Source organism: Ovis aries, chromosome 7 (genome assembly GCF_016772045.2).
Source record: "Ovis aries strain OAR_USU_Benz2616 breed Rambouillet chromosome 7, ARS-UI_Ramb_v3.0, whole genome shotgun sequence".
Lineage (NCBI taxonomy): Eukaryota > Metazoa > Chordata > Mammalia > Artiodactyla > Bovidae > Ovis > Ovis aries.
This window is the reverse complement of record NC_056060.1, coordinates 81212268-81225896: the sequence shown is the minus strand read 5'-3', so window position 1 is coordinate 81225896 and position 13629 is coordinate 81212268. Positions and strand designations below refer to the sequence as shown.

Here is a 13629-nt window from a genome sequence, read left to right as displayed (position 1 = left end):
AAATACAGTAAGTAACACTGACTTGGAAATGCCTGCTCTTGGTGGTCACTACTACAGGACTCCTGTTCAGAAGCATCGCATATGCTTCCTGGGTCTTTTTAACAGGTTTTTAAAAATCTTACACAAGTGGGCTTCCCTGATGGCTCAGCGGTAAAGAATCCGCCTGCCAATGCAGGAGACACAGGTTCGATCCCTGGTCTGAGACGATCCTACATGCCGTGGAACAGCTCAGCCTGTGTGCCACGACGATTGAGCCATCGACCTGGAGCGTGGAAGCCGAATACTGAGCCTCCGTGCTACAACTCCTGAAGCCCGTTCGCTTTAAAGCCCAGGCTCCACAACAGGAGAAGCCAATGCAATGAGAAGCCCTCCGGAAACCAGAGTGGGCCCCCCTTGCTGCAACTAGAGAAAAGTGCTCGTATCAAGGAAGACTCGGCACAACCAAAAATAGATAAAATTACTTTAAAGTCTTACAGAGATACATTTCTTTGTAACTAAAAAAAAACTGCCAAGACTCCTGCTTCATCTTGATTATGATAACTCTGTGTTGTCTTTTAATTTCAAAATATACATGGGCACATAGGGGAGAGAGTGCCCACCCGCTCAACGACCTTTACATTCTTGACCTCTCTCTCTCCTGAAATGCTGTCTTCTCTAGGCCTTCATGATGAACACATTCCTCTTAATTTCCGCTTTCTTTTGCCTCTTTCTTTTGGCTCCCTCCTCAGGATCACTGGTGGCTCCATTTAAAAGCAAGTGATCCCAGGGTGGTACCCTTGGCTTACTTCTCTTACTAGTGTTTAGAGTTTTTGAAGGTGCTGTAAAGGGTGTTAGTATTAGGATGCATTTGAGCACCGAGTGCATTAGGATGAGATCGCAGGTCTGGGGATACTGGAGTAAAAATATTACTCTGGAAACCAGGGTGTTGACTTGGCTGGATCAGTTGCCTGTGCAACTGAATGAAGCAGAATTAGGAAACTGCTTGGGAGAGATAGCTGCATGGTAGCCAGTACTGTCTGGAGATGTCATAGATACCCACAGCTTTAAATATATTACCTCTATGCAGTTATCTCCAAATCTCTTCTCATGACCCTTTCCCTTAAATTACAGGTAAAATATATGCAAGTGCTCATTTGATATCTTCCTTATTTATCCATTTCAACATGAATTATTAAGCAGAAAAATAAGATTTTTCCAAGAAATAAATGAGTGATAAGGAAGTGAGAACAATAAATAATTGGAGGAACCAAAGGAAAAGAACAACATGGGAAACTTTCTTGGTGCCAAGGGCATAAAAATAGTTTAAAGGTTACACAAGAAGATGTGGGAAGGAAAGAAAACAAAAAACTAACAACCACTTACAGCTCCTGCTCTGAAATAATCCACAGTACGATATGGCACATTCACTAAACAGATGCAGTGTGCATGCTTCGTTGTGTCCAACGCTTTGGGACCCTACAGACCGCGGCCTGCCAAGCTTCCCTGTCCATGGGGTTTCCCAGGGAAGAATACTGGACTGCGTTGTCATTTCCTCCTCCAGGGGATCTTCCTGACCCAGGGATGGAACTTGCATCTCTTGAATTGGCAGGTAGATTTTTTTAACCACTGAGCAACCTGGAAAGCCCATGAAAAGATGTAGCATTCTCCATCAATTACCTCTGTATTTCAAAATGGGATGTTGGTAGGTCCCTTAACTGACACAGCCTCAGATACAGGGCCAACTCTCAATGATTCCAGGCAATAGAAGAAATTTTGATGAGGAATAACTATACAAATATCCTGAGATTACACAGATAAACAATGTGAATATTTATAAAGTGTCACTGTAAATAGTTTATTAAGCTATATACACAGACTTAAAATATCCATAAATATTCTTTAGAATATAACAGGAAACTTTATTTTAAAACAGAAATATTACATCACAGTGTTTGGACATTAGATTAGCTACGATAACCAAATAAAGCCAATGATTTCCCTTACTTCCCTTCTTCGCTTTCCTGAATTACAGCCACATTACATAAAAGTAACATCTCAGATAGAAGGGACGTCTCACTCTTTCAAATCAGCCTTGAAACATGTACAAACATCCCCATGCAACGTCCTGGATAATTTAAGCTTTATGAATCAGCATTTAACTTTTTAGATTGGAATTTCCCCCGTCTTTCATTTCCGTTCTATCTCCTCAACAAAAATCAGGAAGGATTGGGAAGAGATGAGTTGATAAGTCTAGTTCCTGCTCTCCAAATGTTCACTATCTAAAAAAGACAACACTGATGGAGACAAAGTAGATTCAAATAATTTGCCCTCAAATTACCAAAGTGAATAAAGAAGTTATAGATACAAAACATACCTAAACAGATGAATTTACATTTGAGTTTAGAGATAAGAAAACAATTTAAAATGTGCTTGTTTTAACAGAGTAAGGAGCAAAAGAAAGAATAACATTTGCCTCCCAACTACCCTCCAAGCAAAAAGTTTGACGAAGAAGGTTACATTTCGAAGGTCTAGTAAGGCTGGAACATACTTTGTGTAGCTGCAGGTGAAGGAAACAACATGAAAATTCGGCAGCAAGCTTGACGGCAGAAGAGGGATGATAAAATATAAAGGATTTGAAAAAAAATATTTTTTTTAATAAAATTTAAAAGGTTTGGAGCCAGACACATGGTAAGAATTACTGATGGGTAAGAAAATGATTCAACAGCTGGCAAAATAAAGGAGAACAAAAATAAATGTGAACATTTATCTTATATTTGAATATGAGAAAACTCAGGCAATAAGCAATTAATATAATGCCAAGAGGAGGAGCTTATCGGGAGGAGCTTAAAGTAAAGAGGTAAAATGTAGTAAATAGAAAGGTAACCATACCAGAATTATTAGAGGAAAAATAGCATTTGAGGTACAGCAAATGAATACTTGAGGGCGGGAGGAGAAGGGGACGACAGAGGATGAGATGGCTGGATGGCATCACCAACTCAATGGACATGAGTTTGGGTAAACTCCCCGGGAGTTGGTGATGGACAGGGAGGCCTGGCGCGCTGCGGTTCATGAGGTCGCAAAGAGTCAGACACGACTGAGTGACTGAACTGAAATGAATACTTTCAAGAAAAAGAAATCAGAGCTCATCAGGGGCATGCAGATTCTGTGCCTGGCACCCAGGGTATTAAGAGAGCAGACTGGATCCATGAAGGAGTTGAGTGTTTTTAAAAAAATAATTTGTCCATTAATATTCATTTAAAATCCATTAGAAAGTTACTCATCAGTCCCGCAAATTGTGATCTAGTACTGATCATCTAATTACCAAATAGGATCTGGGGAAGGGGGATATAAGAAATGGACAAGGAGCAGAGAGACAACCAATAAATGTCTACTATTCGGGAAGAAAGGCTTGTCAACTTTCCCTAAATTGTGTTTCAAATCCTTCAAGTTATTAATTCATAAAAAAGCGTTCCATAATTAAATAAGGAAGGGACACACCATCACCTGCATTAGGATTTGATAATACAGAAATATACAGTTGAAAAAAAAAACCCAACACAACTATTAAACTAAGATATTTCTTAACTGATTTGACCATGGACTTATTTTTTTAAGAATATTTTTATATTGTGCATTCTATTGAATGTAACTGAGGACAAACAAGCCCAGTTTCAGAACTCAGGATACAAACAAAATGGTTTATACACTATAAATTTAGTTACTTTTTAGTTACGTATAGGTATATAAACAAGCCAAAGGAAATTCACCAAGGGAGTTATAATACTTGTCTGTAGACAGATTATAAATAATTCCTTTTTAAAGTATTTAACTATATTATCTATTTTCTAAAATGAGCATGCATAACTTTTGTAACAGAAGAAAAAGTTTAGAAGAAAAAAACCAACTCATTCTGTTACTAAAAAGAATAAACTATCTGAGAATGTTGTTATGATGAACACACACTTGAATACTAATTATTAAATACAGCACCATGTAAAACCTCAAACCATTCAAATCACCAAACAAGTCAAAATGCAACAGATGTCAAGTCCTTCCAATAAGATGATCTTGTGCTAAATCCTCTGATTAAAATGGAATCAAAGGAGGGCTACATAAAATAGAAAGTACTGAAGATTATAAGATTTAGCAGTATTTACAAGATTTAAATAATTACTCCATACAGATGATTAATACAATTGCTTGCATTCCTCATTTTTTTGTGTGTATTTAACGCTTTCTTTATATTTAGTATTGACACAAAAGCCCCCTCCTACCCAAGAGTCTCCATTTCACCCTTTTGCAAGGTTGCAGTGTCCTGGGTAATCAGGTGAGGCTGCCTAAACAAAGCACAGACTGAATTGTCATCACTTGTTGCCCTTTCCTGGAATACATCTACTTTCCCACGTACACGAGTGAAGTGAAAGTTGTTCCCAGTCATGTCTGACTCTTTGCAACCCCATGGACTAGACAGTCCATGAAATTCTCCAGGTCAGATTAACGGAGTGGGTAGCCTTTCCCTACTCCATGCTTCTCAGCTTTTGATGTTCCAACCCTCCTCCTACAGACATTCGGGCTAAACTGGAAGAAGCTCACCATTTGGACTGCAGACCAACACTCTGGAGAGTATTATCATATTGTCCTGAGGTATCGATGGCTCGAGGAAACTGTATATTTAACCCAGAAAGGAAGAATCTATTGACTTTCTCTGAAGGCAGGAGGGAAAGAGACAGTCTAAACTGCATTAAGTTAGACTTAAACTAGATAAGCCGTGAAAATTGCCTCTGATCCACATATGACGAACCGCAGCTGAGAATTTGCATCAGTAAGGACAGCTTTTCAGGCTGCCAATATGGGCTATGGGAACACCAGCTATTGGTGTTCTACATAAGCCAGTCACTATCAAAAGAGAAAGCAAAGAGGGAACATTTCCACCCTCAAGTCCCTATAATGTAACTGGAAGAGGACCAGTGGGTGCAGTAAGACAGAATGTCACAACTGGCTTTGTCAAAGACATCAAGGTTTTCTCACTTGAGTATGTAAAATCCAAAAAGAATTTAAGAAAGTGCATTTGAGACACAGAAAAAGCAGATAAAGTCCCATCAGTAAGAACAACGGGTGTCTGTGTGTGTGCTCAGTCGTGTCCGATGCTTTGTGACCCACGGACCGTAGCCCTGCAGTCTCCTCTGTCCGTGGAATTTTCCAAGCAAGCATACTGCAATGGATTGCCATTTCCTACTCCAGGGGAATTCTCCCAACACAGGGATCGAACCCACGTCTCCTGGGTCTCCTGCACTGGCAGGCAGATTCTTTACCACTAAGAACAATGGGTAAACAGAAAGTTCCTTCTAAGCACAACCCTAATACCCTAATCACTGTTAATCACAGTTTCACCAGTAACCATGTTTCACTTAGCAGATTTTAAAATATCACACCCAAGGGCAGAGAGCTTAAAAGGAAAAAATTAAAACACAAAATCAGTCCACCTTGCCTTAGTGTTTCCTTAAATACAGTTGCTGGTGGGTTATTCGTCTGCTTCACTCTATGCTTACTTCTAAGGATAAACTCTCTCCCCACGGTGCTCAGAGAGCACAGGACTCTGCCATCCTGTCCACTCCGTGACCCGTGAGCCTCCCCTGAGTCCTCATAAGCCCCCCAGGAGGCGAACATCTCCCTTTCAGAGAGGGAAAGCACGCTGACATGAAAACGTGGAGGGCTCGCTCTCTAATAAATCTGAGCTGGCAGTTAGAGGAATTACGGCAGAAAAACTACTTTGGAAACACATTATAAAAGAAAAAAAGCCTCCATTTATAGCCTGAGTATTACTTCTGAAGCCCAATCCAGACATGAATCTCAACACCCAGTGGGGAAAGAATGCTGCAGGAGTCAGGTCACTTGCCTTCCACGCGCCTTCAGAGGTCCCTCAACTGCAACCCCGTTGCCATCTGAATTGGGCCTGGAGCTCAGAATTAAGCGGCACCTGCTCCGGTTTCTTTCTAAGAGCAGGAACAGGTCTGCCCTCCACAAACCAGCACCTTTTTATAAAGCTCCACAATGGCTAAAGCTGAATCGAGGGTGTCCCTCTTGACCTTACATTCAGCACCTAGAATTGTGAGTTATGAGAATGAATAGCTTGTCTGATCCTTTCATTTTCCACACAAGGCATCTCAGGGCCAGAAACTGTTAAGTCCACCACGGCAGAGCCCACGTGTGCAGTCAGGTCTCCGTGCCCTGACTCCTGCCCTGGTTGCTATACCGGGCTGTCCTTCCAGAACTTGCTTTTTCAATAATCTCCTGCCACCAGCTGTAACTACATCTGAGCATCCATCTGTACTAGCTACTGTGCGCTAACTACCTGGCTTACTCCCCACATCCCTCTGCAGGCAGCTATCACCCACCACCATCCAGGGCTGCTCAGAAGAGACTGGGTCACTGCTGGGTCTGACCCCCAAGCCCTGCTCCTGGCACCAAAGCATCCACCCTCTTATTAAAATGCCTCTCCTGCTGTTAATACTACTTTCTGCAATTAACTCTACACATGGTTGGGCTTTTTCTCCCCAAGTGGATATTAGGTTCTGGAGGACAGAGAGCCATCCAATCCTTATCTCCAAAGCACCTAAGCTCAGTATCCTTGAAATGGAATTTTTTGCAACAAAAGCCACATGCTCCCAGCTAAGATGAACTAGAAATTACTTGGTACATTAACAGAATTTATATTGTAATCTAAAATGTAATTATGGTTAGCTCATAAATACTGTGTTGAGGAAGACAAAAAAAAAAAAAAAACACCTCACACCACTGAAATTTAATAAAGATTTCAGCTTCATCACTCTCTCTTAAGATTAACCTTCACAACAGTAGTCAATGAAAAATAACAGCAGTTTGACCTTCCTCCTTTCAGTCCATTCCTCATCAAAGTGCATGAAAAATAACCATAAAAATGAGCAAATCTCTTAAAAGAAGTGAATCGGTTAGAATGAGATAAGGCACAATCACATGGAATACTGATGCACGACAGAATTTGCTATTAATAATCGTAGCAAGTAAGTTAATCCACAGGAAAACAGAAGGAGGGTGTTCACCACAGCATGCATGGGAAAGACAAGAGAAACCAGAGGTTAAAAGCCGTCACCAAATTAATGATGGTCAAACTAATGTTTCTGTTTCACCCTCAAATAATTCTTCTCCCATACAGAAGTCTCCTCTTTGCTGCCCCCTCTTTTCAAAGTTTTTTTTTTTAAATAAATGAATATGCTTCTTGTTTAAAAAAAAAAAAATAAAGAACTGAAATGGTGCTGAAAAAGTGAAAAAAATATGTCTGCCTTCAAGACATCCCAATCCCAACCCCAAAGGCAGCCACTCCTAAAAGTTTATGAATTCTTCCAGACTCCGTGCTGGGAGCACACACACTAAGACAAGCATTGAAGAAGAAGGGGAGAGGGAAGCAGCCCAGGGAGCAGCTCACTGCCGAGGAGACTTACTCCAGTACTTGTTCAGAAAACAAGAGCAAAAGAATCTACTTCCGCTCAGGAGAGGCAGAGGACCTCCCCCTGCCAACCTGACATAAAGTACTGGATGAATCCCTTCACAGCTGACATATTTTCAATCTGTTATGTACTTATCCTGGTTCTGAAAATAGGAGCCCTCTGCAAATGTTTCTGGCAACTAGTCAACAAAAATTAAGGCAAGAGCGAATGAAATAACTTTAATTCAATGCACACCACAATCCTCCAAGTTTCATTTTAACTATGTAAATTTTTTTCACTAATTATGTAAAAAATTTTAGTAATGTTTTAGTAATTATGTACATACACAGATCTATACACACTTTATATATAAAACATTCAAATAAAATTATTTTTACTTCTGCCTCCAAACTTAAACACCCCTGATTTCTAAATGAGAGTTTACTCACAAACCTATTAACTTTATCACTTAAATGTTCATTGACAAACTTAAAAAAAAAAAGCTCAGTAAAATGCAAATGTTCAAAGATAAAACTTTGTGGCAGAAGTCTTTTTTTGTTTCTTGGCCACCCTTTTTCATTTTTGTGGCAAAGTGAAATATAATCCCCTAGCTGGACACGATAAATTTAATCTGAAAATGTAGTCCTGTATGTCTGCGTTATAACACTTTAAAATGTGATCACTTTGCCTATACAGGATTGTTTCTAAAGTGCATGCAGGCAAGCCCAACACACTCTCTTGCTCAAAACCTCACAATAACTTCCCTCTAAATTTCCAAAGGCATGTTGGAACTTCGTGGTTAACAGTGCAGCCTCTCTGCACTCTGTGAACCTGCAGCTCCAGTAAAAGGGTAAGAGAATCAGTTCCAAGTATTTGAACACACCTTGAATGCCTTCAGGAGAAACCAAGTCGCAACTTCTGCTGAAACACAACTGGACACAATTCTTCTCTCTTTTCTTGGGCTTACCCGTCCCTCTGTGTGCTGTTTTAACTCTTTCTCCTCCATCAAGGTTGCATTTGGGTATCATCTCTTCCAGGAAGTTGTTCACACTCTGTCCCATCCTCTGACATGTTACCCTTTTTTTTTTTTTAAACAGTATCCCTTGAGAGGACTGCAGGTAATTTATGGACGACTAAAAATCAAGAGAGGGATCCTCTACTTTAATGAAAGTATGATTTCACTCTGCACTCACCTTTCTAATACCAGCTCTGTTAGCAATTAAAAAAAAAAAAAAATCAAAGGACTGTCAGTTTGAAGTTTTTTTGACAAAATAACTGATTTCGAAGGATTTTTTAGACAAAACTATCATAAAAGCAGGCTTAAAAGAAAGAATATGTTGGAGTAAAACAAAAAAATCTCTTAACAGAGCACAATTACATGAAAAGAGCCTAACTAGTGTTATAATCATCATAGGTTATAATAAGCTACAAAAGACATAGAAATCAAAACAACACTGCATCATTTTATACCTATTAGGAAAAATTCTAGGAATGTGCATCCTCCCACTGTTATTGGAGCTACAGTTAAGAGATGTCCTTGTGTTGCTAGAAACAATGGAAACTGGTAGAACCCTTTCAGGAAAAGAAAAAACAGTGGGTAAACCAGGGAACAGTCATATTGCAGGGCTCTGTAACGTCTCTTTTAACATCTGCAAATGGATTTGCTGCTCAGCATCTTAAGAGATATTCCTCTGCTGTACTCAGGACTCCTCCTCACACTCATACCAGCCTCTCTAACCTTTGTTCCTTCCACAAGCCCCAGGTATTTCCCATTCCTGGGAGCTACGAGCACCCACTCTTCCTCTTAAACTCCCCAACACTCCCCCCATATCTTTGGTCCCCAGAGAACATCCTGCCTTTTTTTTGAAGTTTCCTGATACAACACCCCCTAAGCCACAAGTATCTCAAGCCAGGGACTGCACCTTATTTAACTTTATGTATCTAAGCCTTCAATAGAGGCTTAAAGATACAGGAAAACAAATGGTACAGCAAAAACCACGAAGTGACTTTACCCTCTGTAAGAAGGAAAACCTGTGGTACTACGTTACTACTATACTATTTACTTAGTATTTTTTCACTTACATTTTAAACAAAGTAATACACATACTAGTTATAGGCAAACAGAACTTCAGGCATTTAAGGTAAAAACAAAAACCAAACCGTAGTCCTCCATCGTCTTTACCCCTAAGAGCAATCACTTTCAATTTATAGCACCACTTCCTCCAGTGTCTTCATGTTCCTAAACCACAGACTCAGGCGCTATTTCTTGATTAATCGACATTGGATATTCTCTGTTGGAGCTCTGTTTTGGAAGATGAGAAATAAGCATGCTTCCAGAAAGTGTGCTCCCCCTTCCCTTGCTCTATATTATGTAAACATGCATGTAGAGATGAATATGTGTTTATGTGTGTATCACAGTTATATCACGCTTATACACCAGTATTTACTTTCCTATAGCTATATTTGCTCAATTGCTTGCTTTGTTTTTCCTGGAGTTAATAATGGCTTTTTTTTCTTTTTTTCCATTTGCTTAGTTTCTATATACCTACCCTTAGTTCTTTCAAAACTCAACAAGAAACAAAACAAAACAAAACAAAACCACACCATCCGCCAAAAAACAAAAACTAAGAAAAACCCCCTTCTTCTCATAACTGTTTCTCACATGGTCAAAAGCCACAAGTGCCCTATCGATTCCGCGTCTCTTTCCTGGAGACCCTTCTAGAGCTGGAGACCTTGTATGTTTGTATCTAGATCCTCCTAGAGTTCTCCATCCTCACACTCCATTCCAGCCCTGCTGATCTCTAGGGCTACTGCTCAGGCATCTCCAGAAACATACCATCACCATCATTATCCTGACAGTTCCTTCTCTCCTCTCTTGGGATGAATTCCATGCTTCCCAGATCTCATTACCTTCTCTACTCGCTCATTTTGATGGACCCTATCCTCATTCAGCAACTGCCTAAGAAGTACTTAAGTGTTAGGAGTTTTGTGTCCTGGCATGTCCAGCCTTAATATGACTGGTGGTTTGGTAGTCATGTACAGATCTGAGAGTTGCACCATAAAGAAAGCTGAGCACTGAAGAACTGATGCTTTTGAACTCTGGTGTTGGAGAAGACTCTTGAGAGTCCCTTGGACTGCAAGGAGTTCAAATCGGTCAATCCTAGAGGAAATCAACCCTGAACATTCCTTGGAAGGACTGATGCTGAAGCTCCAATATTCCAGCCACCTGATGCGAAGCACTGACTCACTGGAAAAGACCCTGATGCTTGGAAAGATTGAGGGCAGGAGGAGAAGTGGGTGACAGAGGATGAGATGGTTGGATGGCCTCACCAACTCAACAGACATGAGTCTGAGCAAACTCCAGGAGATGGTGAAGGACAGGGAAGCCTGGCATGGTGCAGTCGATGGGGCTGCAAAGAGTCAGACACAACTTATCAACTAAGCAACAACAAAATTCTAGACAGTAAAATGTTTACCATTAGAATTTTTAAGGTATTATTTCATTAACTTCCAGCTTCAACTGTTGGAATTGAAAAGTCCAATGATATTCTGATTCCTGATCTTTTATATAATCTCTTTTCCAGTGATTTTTTTAGGATCATCTTTTCAATACTGGAGTGGCCTTTGGAAAGCAAGTCCTTTTATAGTCCTTGTACTGGATATCCAATAGGCCTTTTCAGTATTAAAACACATCTCTTTCAGTTAAGTGAAATCTTATTGTTTGATTTGTAATAATTTCTTTCTTTTTTGCTTTCATTTTGTAAATATTCTCCTTAAAGGATACTGTACTTTCTCAACAGTTTATCTTTTCTCTCACACTCTGCCCCATTTCTTTTCATTTAGGTACTTTGGTAAGTTTTTAACTTCATTTTCCAACAAGACTATTTAACTTTTCATATTGATTTTTGGACTCAAATTTGAAAAAATTTTGTGTCCTCTATTTCTTCTGTTAAAAAAAAAAAAAAAAACCTGTTGTTTAATGACTATGATACGTTGTCTTACCCCTGCTAACATTAGACTAATTTTAAAGTGTTCTTTTCATATTCATTGTCTGTATTTCCCCAATTGCCTTTTCCTCTGTTTGTTGTGAGCTTAGTCCTCACGTGGAAGGCTCTGTCTCCTATCTGTTATCACTGGCTATCCTTTCACATTTACGGTCTGTGTGAGGGCAGGGCCTGGTGACTACTAAGCAGACCTTCCTGGAGCAGACTGGATGGGGACCCAGGTTCACCTGGGGAAACTGGACATAAGGGGAACTATAATTATGCCTGCCTAGCATCTGAGTCGGAGAAGGTGATGGCACCCCACTCCAGTGTTCTTGCCTGGAAAATCCCATGGGCAGAGGAGCCTGGTAGGTTGCAGTCCACAGGGTCGCTAACAGTGGGACACGACTGAGCGACTTCACTTTCACTTTTCACTTCCATGCATGGAGAAGGCAATGGCAACCCACTCCAGTGTTCTTGCCTGGAGAATCCCAGGGACGGGGGAGACTGGTGGGCTGATGTCTATGGGGTCGCACAGAGTCAGACACGACTGAAGTGACTTAGCAGCAGCAGCAGCATCTGAGTAATCTTCTCCTATATCCAGGGAAATTCCTTGCCTTATGCCAAGTCTGCCTTCCACAACAGAAGCTCAGAAGTGCTATACTGCAACTAATCAAGTCATTCTTACAGACAGGGTACAAACATAACTTGCCTCTCGGCCAATGAGATATGCACACCCTGGACTCTGAATTGAAAGGCAGTGTCTGCAGAGAGCGAGGAGGCTGTGAATCTATTTACATGAAAGCTGGTGGCGTCAGTGGCAGCCACAATGCACTGGCACCCTCATGAAAGCGCTGGTGGTGATGAAGCAAAGCTGGACACGCCATTCTCGGGGGCAGCACCCCTCCGCCTTCTAGAGTGATCTGAGCGTCGTCTTGGCCACTTGGCTTCCCTTGTGCTTACCCATTTCCCAAACCTAGTTATATAGCCTTCCAAGTGATTCAGCAAGTTACTAAATACTATTTCCAAAAATTCCTTTTCTACTGAAATCAGACAGACGGTTTTCCCCCTATACTGGGGGGACCCAAAGATGCTACTACTTACAAGTCATTTTTAGAATGCGCTTCACTCTCTCTACAGAAGAATGGTTCCATTTTCCGCCTGGCTTCCAGCACTCTGGGAACCAAGCTCAGCCAAAAAGTTTCAAATAATTTCTCCTGTTTCCAAAGCCTTTACAATTACAACAGTTTATGGAAGGGACCTGACTACATACCTACAACCAGCTCTACCTCCAAGTGCAATCTTACCAGCTACTTGGAGGCTCTAACCCTGGGATTGTAACGGGTTCAATTTTTGTAGAATTCCTCTGGAAAGGTCTTCACATGCAGCTCTCTCCACGTTACTCAGTTTCAATACATCTCTCTCTCTCTGCTGACCAAAACAATGTTGATAATGCTAATCGGCTCCTATTTCTGCAGCTCATATTTGACCTTGCCTGTTTGTATCTTTTTCTATTCTTTCAGTAACACTGGCAGAGGGTTTGGGAAATATTTCATAATTGACAGTTTCCAGTTCAGACTAATAGCATTGCAGCCCTCAGTTAAATACATGCTGCAGTTAGATTCTTCCCCTCCCAAAGGGGAATGAGTACTGCTCATCCGGATTTAACAAATGTTAAGATTCTGCCAAATTTGCTTCATCTTACAAAGAAATAAGGTGGTCTATAAATGTAGCTAAAATATCAACTTTCAATCCCATTCTCCTCTCAGTCTCTCCAAGGAAACTTCTCTCTGAAAGAGGTAAGGCACCCTTCCCTCAAGTATTCATATATTTATGAAATCTAAGCAGATGATATCATTGGGAACACATCCTTTCACAACTTTGATATTTTCAAACAAAACAGTCTTCCAGATTTATTCATCATGGTGCTACGAAAAGATATAGATCCTTTATAACAACTTTCGTATGCTTTACATTCTGTGTACATACTTGGGTTTGTTGACTGAAATCTAGGTTACTTTCAGATTTTTGCTGTTACAAAGGCCATTCCTTTCACATCTTCTTTGTGAACATGGGTTAAAGGCTCTCTAGAGAACTCTAGAATGGGAACTGCTGAAACCTTAAGTTGTAGTGGTTTTTCAACATTATTGGATACTATCAAACTACTCTCCAAAGTGGCTGTAACAATTTTATAATCCAACAGT

At 40.4% G+C, this 13629-nt stretch overlaps 1 protein-coding gene across 17 annotated transcripts in view; it reads right to left on the bottom strand.

The window, feature by feature from the left end:
- The window catches only part of SIPA1L1 (signal induced proliferation associated 1 like 1), a 502483-nt gene that overhangs the window by 145116 nt on the left and 343738 nt on the right, over positions 1-13629 (bottom strand). The gene's annotated exons all lie outside the window — the stretch shown is intronic.